Source organism: Apodemus sylvaticus, chromosome 9 (genome assembly GCF_947179515.1).
Source record: "Apodemus sylvaticus chromosome 9, mApoSyl1.1, whole genome shotgun sequence".
Lineage (NCBI taxonomy): Eukaryota > Metazoa > Chordata > Mammalia > Rodentia > Muridae > Apodemus > Apodemus sylvaticus.
Window position 1 is genome coordinate 90,287,690 of NC_067480.1, and position 14,432 is coordinate 90,302,121.

Genomic DNA, 14,432 nt, shown 5'->3' on the forward strand with positions numbered 1-14,432 from the left:
GTATTTTGACTGTATTTACCACCAGCCCCCACTAATCTCTTCTTACTCTGCTTGACCCCAGTTCTCTTCCCAACTAAATGTCCCTCAATTTTCAGGTTTTGTTTTGTTCTTCTGTTGCCCAATTAGCTTCCTTAGGGCTGCTTACAAGAGTAAAGATACCTTTCTAATGGTATCGCCAATGAAGAAAATATCTCTCGCTCCCCATCAGTCATTAGCTGCTTTTAAATCCTCAGGGAGGATAAGGACCTATGAACCACACCCCTTCCATGACAGGATGCGGACGTGTAGAATCTTAGGTAGATCTTTCCCAAAAATCACAGTTGTGAGCTCAAGAGTGCAAAGGCCACGTCATGACAAGAAATCAATGATATGCCTCACTCTCCCTTTTTTTCTCATTCTTTCTGCTCCTTCTATGATATTCCTTGCATCTTTAAAAAAAATAGCATTATTGTCCCATTTGGGCTGGGCATTCAGTACTCCCTTAGCCTTGGTAGTTTGGCCAGTGCCAGTTATGAGTCTCTTTGGCCTCGCTTGACCACTGGAAGTGGGAAGGGGGATGCTTCTCTAACCAAAACTGACAGCAAAACTGGTTTATGGGCATGTTTACATGGTTATTTAGAAGGGAATGTTATGGGTACCCCATGTCTACTTAGCAAAACAATGGTAGGGTTTCCCCGATAGCATGTCTACTTAGCTAAACAACTAGGGCCTAGGGGCTGCGTAGGTTTAGGCTTTTGATTGGACCAGATACAAATCCTGTGGAATACCATCCAAATATGAGCAGGAAGAGGTTGACTACGTCCATAACAGACTGGCCACTATCCTGCCAGTGGTCTCATCTTGTCTTGTTTGGTGGTTGGATTGTACATAGACTCCATGCTGGGCCCTTCCCCCCTTGATCAATGATTGAGAAAATTCTTTACAGCTGGATCTCATGGAGGCATTTCCTCAAGGGAGCTCCTTCTTCTGTGATAACTCCAGCTTGGGTTAAGTTGACAGACAAAACCAGCCAGTACAGTCACCATCACCAGCACCAGCACCATCACCATCACCATCACCATCACCAGCACCAGCACCAGCACCAGCACCAGCACCAGCACCAGCACCAGCACCAACACCAGCACCAGTACCAGCACCATCACAGGCCTTGGTGTATGTAATAAGCTCCCATTCAACCCCTACACCAGATCTGTCAACGGCATCATCAAGGTCACACATACAACTACCCAGTGCCTGTCTGAGATAGTGAAAAAATGCCCACATATCCAATCCCCAGCAACCCCCCCCCCAGGATACAAGCCTGAAATGCTTGAAGAACCTGCGAACACTCCTACAGATGGAAGAAGCCCCCTCTCCTATGCTCCCCAATAAGAACAAGAAGGAGACCATTGTCTTAAGATTGTTCTTTGGCAGGCATATGGCTCTGCCATGTACTAAAGACGAAGGTGACTACACACCAGTGAGGCCCAAGTGCGTGTTTCTTTTTACAGTGCCTTACACAGGCTGAATAATTTGTACTCAGATGTAGAGCATCTTCGGTTTTTCGCGGTTGATCCATACGTTGATTTTACAACCGTCAGTCCTGGGAAGACAGCTTTGCGTGAACACACAGCCCCAAATGGTAGAAGCATGTTTAGGTGTGTTGCAGAGATTGCTGGAAATGTGAGCACACGCTTGAAGAGCTCCGACTGCCGTGAAGTGGCACTACACACCGGAGGCTAGAGTCACCAGAGATAGCCCGGCTTCCTTACCCATTGGAGTTTTTGATTTACGCCTTGGCAGTTGTACACTCTAAACCCTTGGACTGTTGTGAGGGTTCCCTAGCACAGCATTGAGACCCACAGTTTTGAGATCAGAGAAATAAGTCTTCTCGGGAGACTCCGTTTGAGATAAAGGAGCTCTCCCAGGGTTGGAAGGGACTGCAAGAACAGGCAAAGATGCTGCACTTCATGTATTCTGTTGTTGATGATGTAGTTCCCATTAGTTGAGCTGAACCTGTGGGTAGACAGACCCTCAGATTTGGGGAGTTTTAATTTTGTTTCTAGTTTAGGTCTGAGTAGAAATGTATGTGCTGGGGTGGGGGGAGGAGCAGGATGCAGAGGGTAGCAGGAGTCCTTTCCTCTTATAGCATCGCTTTGCAGCTGAAGTCTCTGGCTAAAATAAGAAATACTTGCTGATATGGAAGGCCACAGCTTCCCAGGATACAAGGGCAGCCTGGACATCTCTAGGCTGTCGCACAAGCCAAGGCAATGGAACTTCACAGAGCCTCGCAGAGCCTTCAGAGCTTTTGCGCCCCTGCCTTTGCATCCCGGGTCACTGTCCTGTGGGGAAAGCCTTGGAACTGAGACAGGTCCGAATCTGCTTCAGCCTGCCACTTAACAACCCAGATTCCAAATGTCTTCATTCATAGAGTGAACACAACCCCACTGTATGAACACGTTGCTTCCAATATTTGCTTTAAATATTGGGAATGGTCAAAACATGGTTAGATTCTTCCCTGGGACAGGATGGGGTCAAACGAAAAGCACCCAAGCTCAGTCCAGAAATCAGCGCAACTGTCTCCCAACAGTAGCGAAGACGGACCTTCTTCCCACAGGGGAGCTAATACAGGCCATCTTCCCGGGAACTAACCGTTCCATTCCCTTTCTTCCCCATGATGCAGGCAGCTTTTCAGCAGCAAAGCCAATTCGATTTGTTAACTGATGGTCCTGCTTCCTAAATGGATTTGGAAAAAAAAATCATGATACATACAGGATGCCTTGTGGGTGAAGAACAATTCCAGCCACTGTGGGCAGACTTAGTGGATGGAGGTTACATGGAAGAGCTGGTAGAGGGGTCTGCTTGGCACAGCATACATGTGTCCAGTGACATGTATGATGCACACACACATGCAACCACAGCGGAGGTATGAGTCTTGCACGGGGATGTGAAAGTGTGTCCACAGGGCCTTCATGGGGTGCACAGCGTGATTTCCTGGGCATTGTACTGAGTTCACCCTAAGGCAATGAGGAAAAGAAGGCCGGGATTGGAAATGGCAGATGAAGTTTGCTATTTTCCCCCTCCCAAGGGACTTAGGAAATGGTTTTGGGAAAGAACACGGAGTGTAAATTGCAACCCTGGCTGTCTCAAGCCCCCGAGGAGTTTGCAATTAAGGGAGTCTGGGGTGAGTGCGAGGGTCTAAAGGTGGGTGGAAGGGTGGAAGGAAACCGCGTCAGTCAACTTCCTCAGCTGCATTGGCTGTGGCAGCGGAGTGTGCACCCGGCTGGGCAGCCCTCCCCTGGGCCGGGAAAGGGCGGAGCTGGGCGTCGCCGTCTGGGTTGTCCCCTCCTCCCGGCCGCTCTCGGGTGCAGAGCCCGGGCGGTCGGGGAGGCTCGGAAGGAGCTTTCCCGGAGCCCAGAGTCCGGAGTGCGGCTGGCGGAGGTGGGCTGCAGGAGCTCGGCCGCTCCTGGTGTTCGTAAGTCCGGACTGTGGGGGTAGGGTGCAGGTCTCCGCGGAGATGCAGGGGAGCCTCTGCCAGAGCCGGGAGGCGGGGTTGTCAGGATCTCAGCGTAGGGGAGCGCCTGACCCGACCTGCAGGGAGGATGTACACCCGCATTGCCAGGTGCCCCGAACCTAGGGGCCCGAGCTGGGACCCCATGTTAGAGTTTTAATATCGCTCTTTAGAATGCAGAGGAGACAGACCAGACCGTGGAGTTGGGGAGCTGCAGAGCCCTGAAGGGCTGGGGCTAGGGAATCTGGACTGCGATGGTGAGGAGCTTGGGGATGGGAGCCTGGGGAGCGAGGGGGGTGGAGTAGATGTCACGACCGTGGATTGAAGGTGTCTGAGCCCAGAGAACTGGAGAGGAGGAGGGATGCAAAGGAGGGATAGCCCTGTGCGCATTCTTGGGGCGCCCTCCACAGGGCAGAGCGAAACGGAATCCTGGAGGGGAATGCCGAGTAGAGGAAGAACAGGGCGGAAGGGGGTGCCCGAGAGAGGGGAACCCCCGGAAAGAGTAAGGTAAGAGAGGCATGAGCTCCTCCTTGAGGAAGACGGAGCAGGATTCTCCAAGGAGACGCCGCAGAGAGCTGTGCTGAAAGCTATAGGTTGCCGACCTCAAGGGCTACGGAAGACCCAGGAATGGAAAAGCACAAAGGGGGCGGAGGTGGCCGGCGGGACAGTGCTGGGAGGATCTCAGCCACCAGAATGCTCTCTTTTCAGTGGAGGTGAAACACCTCGAGAGGGTATTCCCTTGACAGCAGATTGAGGAACCTTAGACAGGACAAGTGGGGACCCAGAGTTCGCGAGCCCGAGTATTGGGGACCTATGGAAGGAGCAGGAGGCAGCCAACTGTCTCAACTTTCTGAGTAGTTAGGGAGACCCTTGGTTCCAGTGAGCACTTTGTCTTGCTTATGTCGCACCTCGTATTTCTGACCTGGGTTAGAAATAGCTTTGCTTGGGGGGCGGGTGGGGGGGAAGGTGCGACGAGGAGACACTAGGGTGAGATTTCCGATACACAAGGGAAATCTACCTTGTCTGCTTTGGGCAGAGCTCGTATGATGTAGGTGTGTGTAGCGCTATAATCCCTAGGTACTGTTTGTTCTTGTCCAGTGAGAGACGGCTTTTGAGGGAGGTCAACAAGCACACAGCCTTCCACAGGCAAACTTTAGTGTCCGGGTGGCCCATAGTGCGTGTTTGTATTAGTGAAGGTTTGCTCTCCCACGGGTTAGTAGGAAGTTACCTTCACAGAAGGCACTGTCTACAGTTCCCCTGTTAAGGTTATTCATAGTCTGCTCCCACGTCTGGGATCTTCCGCCCTTGTACTGGTCCACCCCTGGCATCTCAGAGGCTAGGTGTCGGAGTGCGTATCTGAAAACATGACCTACGCATGCTCTCTTCTCTTTTGTTTATCTTGGGTGTTCACGTTGTTTGGTTTAGTTAAAGTAATGCTCAGCATCTGGTTGGCCTAGCGTATATTGCTGATTATCTGTGGTGAGTCGTTTATTTGGGTGTGAAAACTGATTCACGGCTTTTCTCTGTGATTTCTTTACTTTGGAAGGTACTAGAATATCTTTCCTTTCTGGGCTGGGGAGATAGGTTCATCCTCCGGCACACTGAGATGCTTGCTCCCCAAGAAAGATGCCTTTGTTTGTTTGTTTGTTTTTGTCTTTTTAACTTTGTTTTATTTCGGGGGGTGGGGGTGGGGGAAACAAGGTCTCATGTACCCCGGTTTTGGCCTCAAACTTAACTACGTAGCTAATCCTTCTGTCTCCATTTCTTCTGTCTCCATTTCCCAAGTATTGGGATTAGAAGTATGTGTCAATACACTTCGAAGTTTAGTCTTTTGTTCCATAGTGCAGGGGATTAAACACTGAGCCTAGCACAAGCTAAAGGAGTGCTCTACCCCTAACTACAGCCCCAGTCCCCAAGACCTATTTTGGAAACTAACATTTGGTGCCTGTGGTTTTTTTTGTTTTGTTTTGAAACAGGGTCTTTTGTGTATTCCTGGCTGGCTGGGAAATTGAGTATGCAAGACCAGGCTGGCCTTGAATTTATAAAATTCCACCTGCTTCTGTCTCCCTGGTACTGGGATGGTACTCCACCCTGGATATCCCAGTGTGGTGGTGATGTTGTTTTGCTGTTAAAAATGTTAGTGTTGCTTTTTCAATTGTCTTTTGTTTTTGTTTGCATGTTTCCTTTTTCTTTCGGGAAAGGGAAACCTTTAAGAACTATGCAAATTTACAGGAAAAGCACGTTTTCGTTGCTGAACGCTGTGTCTGAATGGAACGCACTTTGCTGCGCAGAGCGCAGAGCTTGGTGAACGGCTGACCCTTGCAGGAAAGAGCCGCAGTATTCTTGTTGCAAGCAGTGTATTTATGCACTTCGACATAAAGCCAGCTGATGCTTTCATTTTTTTATCCAAGCATTAAAATAAATACGTCTGTGTGTATACATTCAGACAAATATTTCTCCCCTTCAAAAGCATTCCCTTGGCAAGCTGGGTACTGAACGCAGGGATGCTGTTACTGCTAAGAATCGTCCAGCGCCTGCCTACGACCTGCCTTCAGATTCTGAAGCACTTTAGCTGCCCGTCCCGGTGCCTGCAAGCCTGCCGTTGGCAGGGCCCAAGGCAGAATGAGGCCAGCTCGGGCTTGTGGAGAGCTGGGGTTAGAATATGAAGTTATGAAAATGGTGACGGTTCTCTTGACGGTTTTAGCAGTCCAAAGTGGAGCTTCCGGTAAACACGCGAATTTTTGTTCTTTAATCAGTGCTTATTCAGAAGCTGCAGATTTAGGACAGCAACAAGCACCTGAGAAAATTAACTTAGAAGCAAGAACAGCCTGGGACAGATAGTCTTAGAGCAGTGTGGTTCTCAACCTTCCTAAGGCTGTGACCCTTCGCATAGAGTGCTTAATGTTGTGAACCCACAACCATAAAATCATTTCATTGCTACTGCGTAACTATAATTCTAGCTACTGTTATGAATTGTAGCATAAACATCTGATATACAGGATGTCTGAGATATGAGTCCCTCAGTGGGGTCGAGACCCACAGGTTGAGAACCACTGATTTAGAAGGTTTAATTAATTAATTAATTTTTGTCTACTCTATTTAGGTTTGTGAAAGGGCAAAACGGCAGGACTGGGAGTACATTTTAGGACAAAGCTGTTCCCCTCATGGTAGTCAGTAATTAGAAAGAGAGAGACAGAGACACACACACACAGAGAGAGAGAGACAGTTGAAAGGGTCCCAGGACCTTTTAAAGGGATTCCCCCATTAAAAGGTTCCCTGCCATCTCCCAATACTACAGGGAAAGCATTCTAGGTGGAAGCCACTGGGAGACATTTAGTTCCAAATTAGCCAGGTGTAGTAGCACATGCCTTTAGCCTCATCGTCAGGGAAGGGCAAACACATGGGTCTCTATTAGTTTGAGGCTAGCCTGATCTATATAGCAAGTTCAAGCCAAACTACATAGGGAGATCATCTCAAAAAATAAAAATAAAAAAAATCCAAATCAATAAAAGTGCCACCTTCATTTGGGTATCTTGAGTATGTATAGGAAAAATAGCTTAGAAATACCACTTAATTAGTATAGCTTATAATGTATTAGGGCATGTGACAATAAGTCTCTTTTCACCTCCATGTTCTTGGCAGAGCAGTTCTTTATAAGCAGCAAAATAAGAGACCTGTTTTTTTCACCCACCCCCACCTCATCCCCACTCGCCCCTCAGGTACCCAGAAAGCCATACTTACCCATCCTTAGGCTCAGAGCGTGAGTTTTGAGTTTGATTTTTTACTTTGTCTAGAGGCAAATGGAAGAGAATGGCTTCCCATGGCACACAGTGAACATGGAAGCCAGCAGAGCATAGTTCCTCTTTCTCCTTCGCTTTCACACCACCACGGTGCGACTCCAAGCTAGGTGTTCTTGGACATCGGTTGTTACCACACAATTTCAATTTCAAGTGACATCAGTTTTAAAATGATTTAAAATGAAAATCGTAATAGGTATGGGCCGTATGTATTTGCGAGGAAAATTAAATATGATTGGACATAAACAATTCTGAATTCTCTGCCCAACACAGAATATGCAGATTAAGTGCTCAGTGGAGACTGGCTATATTTATTAGTAAAATTATTTATTAGTAGGTATGTATTCAAACTCTTTTGATTTCATGTGAACATTTATCATTTCCTAGGGAATAATATTCTTTTTAGCTGAGCTTTGTGACTTAATACGTGAATGTGAAAGATTTATTTTTATCATCCTAACATCTTTGTTTTTTGTTTTGTTTTGTTTTGTGTTTTTAATAGTGGCTTTAAAAGCAACCACGGTTACTTCTCTTTTAATTTCGATATTTTTAATGTGAACATTGCTGTTATGGCTATATTTTACAGCACTACTATGGCAGTGAAAATTTAAAGGAAAAAATAATTTAAAAGTCTCTTCTGTAGCCCTTTTCTCCTATCCTGATTCAACAAAAATCCTCTTCCTTCTTCTCTCTCTCTCTCTCTCTCTCTGTGTGTGTGTGTGTATGTGTGTGTATGTGTGTGTGTGTCTCCTCCTTCAATTCCTTCCAATGAAATACATATAATTTGCTCAGCATATTTTGAGCCTAGAACTCACTGTGTAGCTGTGAGTGACTTTGCACTTCTGACCCGCCTTTCTCCACCATGAATTCTAGACCTACAGGTCCCTCCTGTCCCTGTGCCTGTTTCATACTGTGTAAGTGTTCTTCCAAACAGCGATGGCCCCAGCCTTGAAGGCATACTTGTGATGAACATTCCTCTTTATTAAAATGTGGGTTCACTATGCTTTTTTTTTTTAATCTTTAATGACAAGGAAGAACAGCTTGCCACCCAGTTCTCAGCTGTTTTGTAAATGTTGGCATTACATTTCTCTGCGAGTTTTACTATTCCAGTATAAACTAGGAAGGTGGTATAATAATTTTACAAAACTTTAATCAAATGACAGGGATATAAAACACCATATTTTATGAAGTGTTCAGTGTTTGATGAGAGCTAGGTCGGACGGAAGCCAGCAAGTGGCAGGAGTGTAAGAGCCTTGAGACAGGGTCTTTGCCTCTCCAGAGTTCTTGTTTGTGCTTTCTATCTGTCTTGAGGATATGTGCTAGCAAAGGTTCTCTCTCTCATAATTCGTTGCTGGGCCAAGAATTAAGATGACTTTCACTGAAGGTTCTTGTGTCAGCTCAGCTACTTTTCGTGTTGCTGAGGCAAAAAGAAAAAACAAATCTAATGAAAGCAACTAAAGACAGGCTTATTTGGCTCATGGTTTGAGAGGACAGTTCCCTATGGAACTTGGCGGCGGGAGGAAGCAGAGGGAGGAAGGAGGAGCAGAGGGAGGAAGGAGGAGCTGAGGGAAGAAGGAGGAGCAGAGGGAGAAAGAAGGAACATAGGGAAGGAGGAGCAGAGGGAGGAAGGAGGAGCAGAAGGAGGAAAGAGGAGCAGAAGGAGGAAGAAGGAGCAGAGGGAGAAAGAAGGAGCAGAGGGAGGAAGGAGGAGCAAAAGGAGGAAGGAGGGGCAGAGAGAGAAAGGAGCAGAGGGAGGAAGGAGGAGCAGAAGGAGGAAGGAGGAGCAGAAGGAGGAAGGAGGAGCAGAGGGAGAAAGGAGGAGCAGAGGGAGGAAGGAGGAGCAAAAGGAGGAAGGAAGGGCAGAGGGAGAAAGGAGCAGAGGGAGGAAGGAGGAGCAGAAGGAGGAAAGAGGAGCAGAAGGAGGAAGGAGGAGCAGAGGGAGGAAGAAGGAGCTGAGGGAGGGGTATGCTTTGGCTCAGCTCACTTCCTGTTTTCCTCTTTATTCAGTCTAGAACCCCGGGGCATGACAATACCCAACCCTCAGGGCTTCTCTTGGTTAACTCCCCATGGGCGAGACCTCAAGGACATGCTTACGGGTGTTTCTCCTAGGTGATTCCAAAGGAAGAATGGCCTTCACAGCTCTCCTGCCTCCAGCCCCATCTCTTGGAGAAAACTAAACTGGTAGATCTCTCGTGAGTAATCTAGTTTTGAGGTGATTTAGCTCTTCGAGGATAGGCTGGGCTGCCATGAAGAGAGATGACATTGAAGCGCCCAGGGTCAGGCGTGCTGGTGCACACCAAGAACCCTAACGCGCAGGAGATGGAGACAAAAGAATCCTAAAGTCTACATTAGCCTGAGCTACAGTGGGGAGACCCTGACGTCGGAGGCAGGGCACAATCTGGAGAAGGTGCGGTGCTTCATAGACAGGGATGTAAGAGAGGCTTTTTAGCAGAAAGCTAGCCATGGCTCTGTTTCTTCCGTACAATAGACACACCTGGGAGTGCCCCAGGTTCATGGCAAACCATCCTTGGAGAAACTCTGGGCAGGGCCTAGGTATCAGATTTTTAGAATGCTTCTCAGATGATTCTGAAAGTTGAGGGCTACTGCCTTGTGAAATTAATAACCTGGGCGGGGTGGGGGAGGGCACACAGGCGCAGACGTGTGTGTGTGTGTGTGTGTGTGTGTGTGTGTGTGTGTGTGTGTGTAAGAGGGCCTGAGTTGTGGTGGTTTATGTCTATAATCTCAACATTGGGAAGCTGAAGGCTTCGATATGAGTTCCAGACCCAGTGTGGGCTACATTGTGAGTCTTTGCCTCAAACTAAAACAAACAGAAACAGAATAGGGTTTTGTTTTTTAAAGGAGGAGGAGAAGGGGGAGGAGGAGGAGGAAGAAGAAAACAAAATAGAATAGACAGGGGTGGGGAGATGGGTCTGTTGCTAGGGTACCCGCTGTGAAATAATAAAGACTTGTATTGGTTCCCAGAGTCCGTGGGAAATGGTGGATCCCTCCTGCTCACTGGCTAGCCAGCCTAGTCAATCAGTGAGAGTTCTAAGTTTTCTAAGTTCTACTGAGAGACCCTGTCTCAAGAAAGGAGACACCAGATGCGAACTCAGGCTTCCATGTGTACATTGGTGTGCATTTGCACATAGAACTACATGAACATGTACATACAGCACACACACACACACACTCTCTCACACACACCCACACACACACCTAATAAAAGCATTGCTTTATTTGGTTTTAGGGACGGGTGTATGCAAGCTTGCTTCAAAGCCTTATGGGACTTTTTTTTGTATTGACAGCTTTACCTCATTTTCTACTTCTGTGTGTACATCAGTCAAACAGCTTCAAACCTTGTCCAATGCAGCTTTGCTTCAGCCTGTGTAGCATGGACAACCACACCATCACAGTGATTCTAACAATTTTTAATTGTATTTATTCATTTATTGGGGGAGGGGCAATGCATGCCTTGGCACACGTGCTGAAGTCATGTGATGATGACGTGGGGTGGGGGTGGGGTGTTGGCTCTCCTTACACCATACCTGTCTAGGGCATTGAACCCAGGTCCTCTGGTGTGGAGCAAGGCTTTGTGGAAAGTGTTTTTACCTTCTGAACCATCTTCTTCTTCTTTTTTTCTTTTTTCCAACTTAAGTCTGAAGATCATAATAAATTTGTCAAAATAACAATGAGAAAATGGGGTGAAATGTCACAGAGACCCTTCTTACAGGACTGCCTGTCATATCTTTGTACCTGTTTTCACTAAACAGATCCTATGAGCCATTCCTATGGCTGAGCACCCGACGCGTGTCAGGTGATGTGTTTATATCACTTCATTTAGTTCTCAGGACAGTCCTGTAACATAGGACGTATTATCCTCGGTTCCATTTCACAGACAAGGACACTGAGATCAGAGAGGCTGGGACTTGTCTAAAAGGCAGCTCAGACGGAAGTCTGAACTGCGTTCTCTGCTGCCTCCATATTCATCTGTTAATGTGTCTAAATTAACCTTTGGATTCCCGCTGTAAGAGGAGGGAAATGTCTTGGGGGAACCTATGGCTTTTAAAAATTAATTAATTAATTAATTGTAATATCAGTGGCCGGGGTCAGCTGCTCTCCCCTGACTTGAAAAAGAAGAGCCCTCCACTGTTCAAGCTACTGCTGTTCTTACTGGTTTTTCAAGACAGGGTTTCTCTGTAGCCCTGGCTGTCCTGGAACTTGAGCTGTAGAAACGGCTGGCCTGGTGTTTCTGTGTGTAAGGGCAGCTGTGTGAATGTCACAGCCTGCATGGGGACGTCAGACAGCACCTATCAGCCGTCAGTTCTCACCTTCCGCCTCGCTGAAGTAGAGTCTCTCTTGTTACAGCAGTTGTGTCTGGCGCTCCAGGCTGGCTGGGTCAGGAGCGCCTAAGAAATTCTCTGGTTTCTCTCTAAATTATCTGCCTGGCTCTAGGGATGCTCAGGTTACAGGTGCTTGCCACCACTTTTGTCCGTGGATTCCAGGGATTAAATTTAGGTCACCTGGTTGCTCTCTGGCTGAGTCATTTACTGGCCCTGCGCCGAGATGTTTGATGGACTTCTCATGGTCTGGGGACCACAGAAAAACTTAGTCATTCGCTCACTTGTCTGTCAAATTTAAAGACTCTGCCAAATTCCAGGGTCTACAGTAAACACTGTGGATCCAATAATGAGCAGCTATTCAATCTCTGCTTCTCTAGAGGCTACTTTAGAGATAACTTCGAAACAACACCGTCCCTCAGAGTCAGGTGGAGAAAGTACTTTTCTGGCCTCCCTGCCCTCCCTTTTCCATCCCTCCCCTTCTTTCTTGTCCCTTTCTTCCCCCTCCCCACCCCCAAATAGTTTCATCGCTGTCTTTCATCAGATGTGACAGAGCTAAGACTGCCAGTAAATAGTGGGGCAATAGTTATTTACCTATTGAGAAGTTTACAATAGCTTAATTAAATGTCATATTATCTCACATTGGATTTAAAATTGCTCTTCACTAAAGATGAAGACACTGCTCTCTGTAACAAGCTAAGCAAGTTGGACAATCACGTTGAGGTACGCCTTTTGAGGTGAAGGAAGATATGTCTTTTTCTCTATGCCCAAGGATGCATTGCAAGGACATCTATGGGGCTAACAGACTCCACTTGTTAACTACTGTCAATGCGGTGGTGAAATAGCTGATAGAAGGAAGGCAGAGAGCCACGGGGATTGTTCAGTGAGGTCTTGTGCTTGCTGAGCAAGCATGGGAACCTGCGGAGGTCAGATCCCCAGAACCTACAGCAAAGCCAGACATCGCACTGTGTATCTCTAACCCCAGTGCTGGGGCGGGGGTCGGCAGAGACGTGCAGATTGCTGGGGTCTTGCCGACCAGCTAGGCTAGTTGAAACATTGAGCGCCGGTTCTGTGTAAGAGCTTGGTTCAAAAGTAAGATGGCAGGAAATAGAGGACTGTGCTCCGTATTGACTTCTGGGTTTCTGCAAGTTCGTACACAGGCATGCGGACCCATACACGTGTGTGCACACACATGGTGGACCCACACACCTGGGCACATATCCACAAGCCCACGTACACACGTATACATGTGCACAAATACATGTGCACATACATATATTCATCTTTCCTCCAGCTCCCACACAACTGGACTATGAAAAGGAAGAAAGAGTTTGTCTTGGTTCGCAATTTAGGGTACAGCCAGTCCGTCGTGACCAGGAGGCCTGGAATGAGGAGCATGAGGCAGCTGGCCACATTGCATCTGCAGTCAAGCAGCAGAGAGAGGGAGATAAAGGCGGGGCTCAGCTTGCTTTCTAGTTTTTCCCCTTTTTATTGGGATGGTTACGTCCATGTCAGGGTGGGTACTTAGGTGAAACCTTCTGGAACCGCTGTCCAAGGCATGTCCAGAGGTGCGGATCTGTCTCTCCACTGGTTCTGAAGTCCAGTCAAGTTGACAATAAAGATTTCACTATTACAGTCTTTGTTTTTCTATGTGAAGAGGATACAATACTATATCAGAGCAGTAATCACTAAATGAATAAATTAGTAATAATCATTATTTTAATCCACAACGGGTATAACGACAATTCAGATTTTAAGAAGAGCTAACCTAAATGACCATGACGTACCTCCCAGTCTAGGCAAGCTGATTCCCTATTTTAATCACCACCCCTACACACACACACACACACACACACACACACACACACACACACACACACTGGCCTTTGTGAAGCTGAGAGAGCCCAGGGGAAGGATTGCTGATTTAGGAGGCTTTTTTGTTGTTGCTCTGAGATATAGCTAGTAGCAGAGGTGGTGACATTTATCCTTCTCAGCTAATGTTGTCAAAGATTAAAAACAGAAAAAGTAGGAAAACAGATTCTGTTTCCACAAATACGAGAACATTTGCAGCTTTTCATCAACGTCTTAAAAGAGTGTGCTTGGCCCGTCCATTAGAATCGACTCTTTTCAGTCCAAGAGACTATCCACAAGGGCTGAGGGAGGAGTTAGAGAGGCTGGAGGAAGACTGTGCTTCCTCAAACCGACTGCAGAGGGAAGGGCAATTCATACACATTCTCAGCCTACAGACAATGGCTCTGTCAGGCAATGAAGCCTTTTATTGGGGAAAGCTGTCTTCTTGTTTTGTCTTGGACTTGTTCAAGAACGCATTGATGAAACTCTAAGCAGAGAGTAATGTGAAATCAGCAGTGGAAGGCGAGGCTACACAAATTACAAAATTTTTGTTCTGCAAAATGAATTCGGTGCAGAAAGAAATTCCACCTTAGCTTTCCTAGTTCTTCACTTAAGCAAAACAACAGCACGAATGGTGTTCTCTTGAGTTGCCAGGAAAGGGGAATTCATTTTCTGCATGGGCTAATACTGAAATGGCTATGGTATTTAAAGGCCATGCAGGCAAATTCCAGAGAGCTGTGGATGCTGGGTGGCATGTCAGGAAGGTTTGGTTCATGGGGTCTCTGCTCAAGAGGTACAGATTAATTCAGGAAATGTTATTGCTATTTCTCAGGTTGTACCCCAACTCCCCTACTTCACAGCGTTCCTGACCTCTCCTTCCTCCCCCCCCCCTTTTTTAATAATATTCCTCCTTATCTCCAACTTTCAATCCTCCTGCCTCAGACTTCCAAGTATCTG

General features: G+C 47.0%; 1 protein-coding gene across 2 annotated transcripts in view; it reads left to right on the forward strand.

The window, feature by feature from the left end:
• Nucleotides 1-3,328: 3,328 nt before the first annotated feature.
• Paqr8 (progestin and adipoQ receptor family member 8) overlaps nt 3,329-14,432 on the forward strand; it is a 47,398-nt gene continuing 36,294 nt past the window's right edge. For both annotated transcript variants that reach the window (XM_052192528.1, XM_052192527.1), the window contains exon 1: nt 3,329-3,454. The gene's annotated coding sequence lies outside the window, so the exon portion shown is untranslated. The remainder of the gene's footprint in view (nt 3,455-14,432) is intronic.